The following is a 5,712-nucleotide window of genomic DNA, read 5'->3' as shown; positions in this document are numbered from 1 at the left end:
TGGATCAAACCTTTTTTAACACGATCTCATTTGTTATGAGTAAGTCAAGTATAATAACTCTGTTTGAAATATGGATTTTATACAATGATTTCTTAACTACTAATCATGTCTCATCTAAGGCTTTAAAGATTCCATGTGAGATATGGAATGAGTTGGAAGATCAAAAAACGACATTTATGAATATTTGAGTTGTCAAGTTTATTTGTTTCAGATAAGTTTGAAAACAAACTAAATAAATGTAATATTTGGAATACCCTTAGGAAACTAAAGATTCTTTTTCTACAAAGTCTCAAATAAAAAAGAGTTTAGCATGAAAATTGGTGTATTCCTAAAATGGGTTAAATCTCCATATGAACGAGTGGCAGAGGTGGATAAATCCAAACATCGTAAGATCTATAGTAATGGAACATTATTAGATTTCATAAGTGTTATGGATATGTCACTTAACTAGGTTACATAAGATCTAGATAGATACGATAAGTTGTGTCATCATATAGAAAAAGTGAGGGAATTCATGTGAACCAATAAGGTTGGACCTTGAAGGAATCACCCTGATTGATATAGGGTGCTAATGGGTCTTCAATTCTAGACTATAATGGATGGTAGTTAAATATCTTCTATGGATGTTATGTTGATGCCTAATTGGCTCTAATGCTAGTAGAAGATTATTGGTGTAAGCCATAGTGCCAATCTATTTTATATAGATTATTATTCATATCATGATTTTAAATAATATATCTAATTTTGGTTATATATACAAGACATTATTTATTATGGTATTATAAATATAATATTATGTAGTCCTTATAATAAATAGTTTGTTCAATACAACATCAAATGTAACTCCATCATGAGACCTATTTGTTGGAACCAAATTCATTTTATACTTAGAATTTTTATGATAGCAAAAGTATTTTATGAGAAAATATATTTAACTTCAAAGAGTATGAAAGAATATATGGTCATGATTTGTAGAAGATTTGATCAAGATTTATCTACAAAAAATATGAACATAATCAATCTAAAGAATTTCACCTCAAATATTTTAAAACATATGACGAAGAAGATGAAGAAGTCAACATATGCTTCATGGAAAATACAGAAGAAAATGAGGTAACAAATTATGAACCTTGTCTTTTGTGTGAACAAATGGAAAAAGAATTTGATAACTTGCTAAATGGTTCAAACTTTCTTGTTCAAAAGTGTAGTTCTTTAAAAGAAAAAGAAGAGAAAAAAAAATTGAGCTGTGAATGATAAGCTTAAAGAGATCATTCAAAATCTGAAAGAATCTCACCTCAAAGGTTTTAAAATTGAAAATCAAGAAAGTCAAGAACATTCTGCATTTCAAAAGGAGAACGTTCTCCTTAAAGCTGAAATTGAACTTCTTAAAAATGATTTGTCAAATTTCCTAAAAGCCACTGAAACATTTCAAAAAATCATGAGATCTCCAGTAGGAATAATTGATAAAGATGGTATTGGTTTCAATCAAACTCAAAAAACCAATGTGTATGAAAACTTTTTTGTTCCAGAAAGAAAAAAAGAAAAATTCAAAAATCAAATGTTCACATTGCATCAAGAGTGGGTATCTAGAATTTGCATGCTATTTTAAGGAAATAGATAAGAAAACCAAAAACAAAAAGATCTTCAAAAAGGAAGAACATTCTAAAGCAAAAACAAAAAATTTAAAAAAACTAAAAAAAAATGAGAACGTTCTCCAACTAAGGCAGCAAAAGAAGAATGTTTTGGAATTTTACCAAAATCAGATAAAACTTAGTTTTCTAAACCTTTTCGAAAACAAACCACTAGATTTTCCTCCTACTCTAATATTGGCCACTCTGAATCAATATGCCATATTAAGAAGGAATCAAAATTTAAAACTAACCTTCAAGGACTCAAGACCAAATGAACACCTAAAGTTAATGTAACAAATCATGCAGGTTGGATTTCAAAGTGTCAAGAAAAAGCCATTGTTCTTGGACAGTGGTTGTTCAAGATATATGACAGGTGATAAAAACTGTTTCATGTCCTTCTTCAAGAAAGATGGAGGATCAGTTACCTTCAAGAATGATAATCAAGCTCGAATTAAAGGTAAAGGAACAATTAGTAAGAAAAATTTTGGTCAAATAACTGATGTTCAATATGTGGAAGGTCTGAAACATATTCTCTTAAGCATAAGTCAACTATGTGACAATGGCTTTGAAGTTATTTTCAAATCTAACCTATAAGAAATCATAAAAACAAAATATGGGGAAATATTGTTTTCTCGAACTAGAAAGAAAAATTCGTATGTTTTATATCTTGAAGAATTACCTGATGAATCCTGCTTCATGTTTATCAATAAAGATAAATGGATTTGGCATAAGCAGACATGTCATGTTAGCATGAAAACTATTTCAAAAATTTCAAAACTAGAACTTGTTAGAGGATTACCAAAACTGAATTTTGAAAAAGATAAAGTATGTGAAGCATGTGCTAAGGGAGAACAAGTCAAAAGCAGTTTTCCTTCAAAAGATTTCATCTCCACAAACATAATTCTTAAGTTTCTTGAGATAGATCTTTTTGGCTCTGTTAAAACAACAAGCATAGGAGGAATGAAGTATGGTTTTGTTATTATTGATGATTTTTCACTATACACTTGGGGTATTATTTTTAAAACAAAAAGATGGTACTTTTGATGCCTTCAAAATCTTTTGTAAAAAGGTACAAAATGAAAAAAACTCCAACATCATTTCTATAAGAAGTGATCATGGAGGAGAATTCATAAATGTTTCTTTTAAAACCTTCCTTGAAGAACTTGGCATTTCTCATAATCTATCTTGTGCAAGAACTCCTCAACAAAATGGAGTTGTTGAAAGAAAAAATAAAACCTTACAAGAAATGGCAAGAACAATCTTGAAAGAGTCTAATGTTGAAAAATACTTTTTGACTGAAGATATCAATACATCATGTTACATTTTAAACCGTGTATCAATAAGAAAAATCATAAACAAAACAACATATGAAATCTAGAAAAATAGGAAGTCAAACATATCATATTTCACATTTTTGGTTGTTATTGTTATATCTTGAAAAACAAAGAAACTCTTGGAAAGTTTTAATGCAAAATCGGACAAAGCTATATTTTTGGGGTACTCAACCGATTCTAAAAGGTATCGCGTTTTCAATTTAAAAACCAAAATTATTGAAATTAGCATGCACATATTATTTGATGAAAAGATGAAGAATAAGAACATTCTTGGCAACAGGAGCAACAAAATGTTCCCCAGGAAACCCTGATTGATAAACAATCTATGTTTCATTCTCCTCCTAAAAATTGGAGAACGATTAGTGATCATCCTCAAAATCAAATCATTGGACATATTGTTGATGGAATTAGAATAAGAATGTCATTCAAGGATGACGACAACAACAATATGACAACGATCTCTCAAATTGAACCAAAATCAATCAAAGAAGTCATAGTTGATCAATCTTAGATTGAAGCGATGACTGAAAAACTTCTTTAATTCGAGAAGAGTGAAGTCTGGAATCTGGTTCCAGATCCACAGGATCAAACCATCATAGGAACAAAATGGGTATTCAAAAACAAACTAATTGAAGAAGGTAAGGTTATGAGAAACAAAACAAGGTTGGATGCTCAAGGTTACAATCAATAAGAAGGTATAGATTATGATGAAACTTTTGCTCCTGTCGCAAGTTTAGAAGCTATACAAATTCTTCTTGCATATGCATCTCATAAACTTATCAAACTCTTTCAAATGGATGTTAAAAGTGCATTCTTAAATGGCTTTTTAAATGAACAAGTTTATGTTCGTCAACCTCCCGGTTTTGAAGATCAATCGAAATCAAATCATGTATTTAAACTCACCAAAGCTCTATATGGTTTAAAATAAGCACCAAGAGCTTGGTAGACTTAGTTCCTTTTTAATCAAAAATGGATTTTCTAGAGGAAAGATTGACACTACACTGTTCAAGAAAAATGATAAAAATGATTTGCTTATTGTTCGAATGTATGTCGATGATATTATCTTTGGCTCAACTAATGAGAAAATATGTGATGCTTTTTCAAAACTCATGCAAAGTGAATTTGAAATGAGTATGATGGGAGAATGAAGATATTTTCTTGACTTGCAAATTAAGCAACATGAAGATGGCATTTTTATATGTCAAGAAAAATACATAAAATATCTATTAATAAAATATAAAATGAAAATAGAAAATCTATTAGACAAAGATGTAAATAGAAAATCTCATGCATCCATTAGACAAAAATGAAAATAGAAAATCTATTTCTGAAAAATAGTATAGGGGCATGATACGATCTTTGCTTTATTTAACTAATAGTAGATTTGACATTGTGTTTGCAGTAGGATTATGTGCTAGATTTCAATCAGCACCTAAAAAATCTCATTTAACAGCAGTAAAAAGAATTTTTAGATATCTTGTTGGTACTACTGGTCTTGGTCTTTGGTATAGAAAAAGTTATCATTTTGATCTTGTAGCTTACTGTGACGATGATTATGCTAGAGATAAATTATGGTTAAAAGGTGAATTGTAAAATCATCTCAAAATTGATAGGTGACGTGATTGAATCCTTTGTGTGGAAAGGAATTGTTGTTATAGATGAAAGTTGATCATAACAAAAACTGTGTAAATTCAAGAACATTGTAAAACCAACAACATTCTCCGTTTAAATACTTAGCGGAAAATCTCACAATTGTAAGGACTGGACATAGTCCGAGTTGGGTGAACCATAATATATTTGTGTGTGGTGTCTCTTTCTTAATCAATTGTGAGGACTGTGATTTTAACTAACCAAGAACGTTCTCCGTTTTCTGTTTTCGTAATCAAGATCATTTTTTAGTTATTTTCTTAAAATTTTAACAAAAAATTTTAAATATGTGCGTTTACAATTCAATCTCCCTTCCTTGTAACTTGGCATTGCTACTTCAAAATATCTATAAATATTTTATACTATTGACAATGATCTCTTGATAGATCAAACTTTTCACTAACTTTACAAATATAATATTAACCACATTAACTTATTTCTATAGTTCATTATGTATAACTATATACCACTTGTGTTTCGTTGTAGAAATTTAATTCATATAATCATGTGATTTTTTCTTTTTGTTATTTCAGTGACAATGATAGCGCTTGTATCGAATAATATAATAATGTCAAGTGATTCACAATTTTACTATCTTCTTATTGTTTGATACAGATTCATTTTACCATTATTTTGATAACTATGTCATTGAGTCTCATTAAAATATTTAACTTCATGTGAAAAACTCATTAATTAATTTGAAGAATGTTAGATTTACTCGGTATGATGTTTTTTTATATTTTTCAATGATAATGGCAAATACTATTAATATTTTTTTTATCTACATTACTTTATTATTATTAATATTTTATTTTATAATAATTGAAAATATTAATTATTTTCAATTAATCTTCCCCTGCACCACACGAGTCGCAAATCTAATTTTTTTAAACAAATATAAATAATGTAAATGAAATCAATATGTTACTAGATTTACTTCATATTGCATTAACAAATCTTTTCGGTTCGGATATAAAATATTTATATTTTATATATTAATAAATCAATATTTATATAATGCATTAACAAATAAAAGTTTACAATAATTATCAATTCTTTTGTTTGTTCCAATTATTATATATTCTTTTCTTTGATGAATA

The sequence above is a fragment of the Cicer arietinum genome, chromosome 1 (assembly GCF_000331145.2).
Source record: "Cicer arietinum cultivar CDC Frontier isolate Library 1 chromosome 1, Cicar.CDCFrontier_v2.0, whole genome shotgun sequence".
Lineage (NCBI taxonomy): Eukaryota > Viridiplantae > Streptophyta > Magnoliopsida > Fabales > Fabaceae > Cicer > Cicer arietinum.
Note: the sequence above shows the minus strand (reverse complement) of the source record.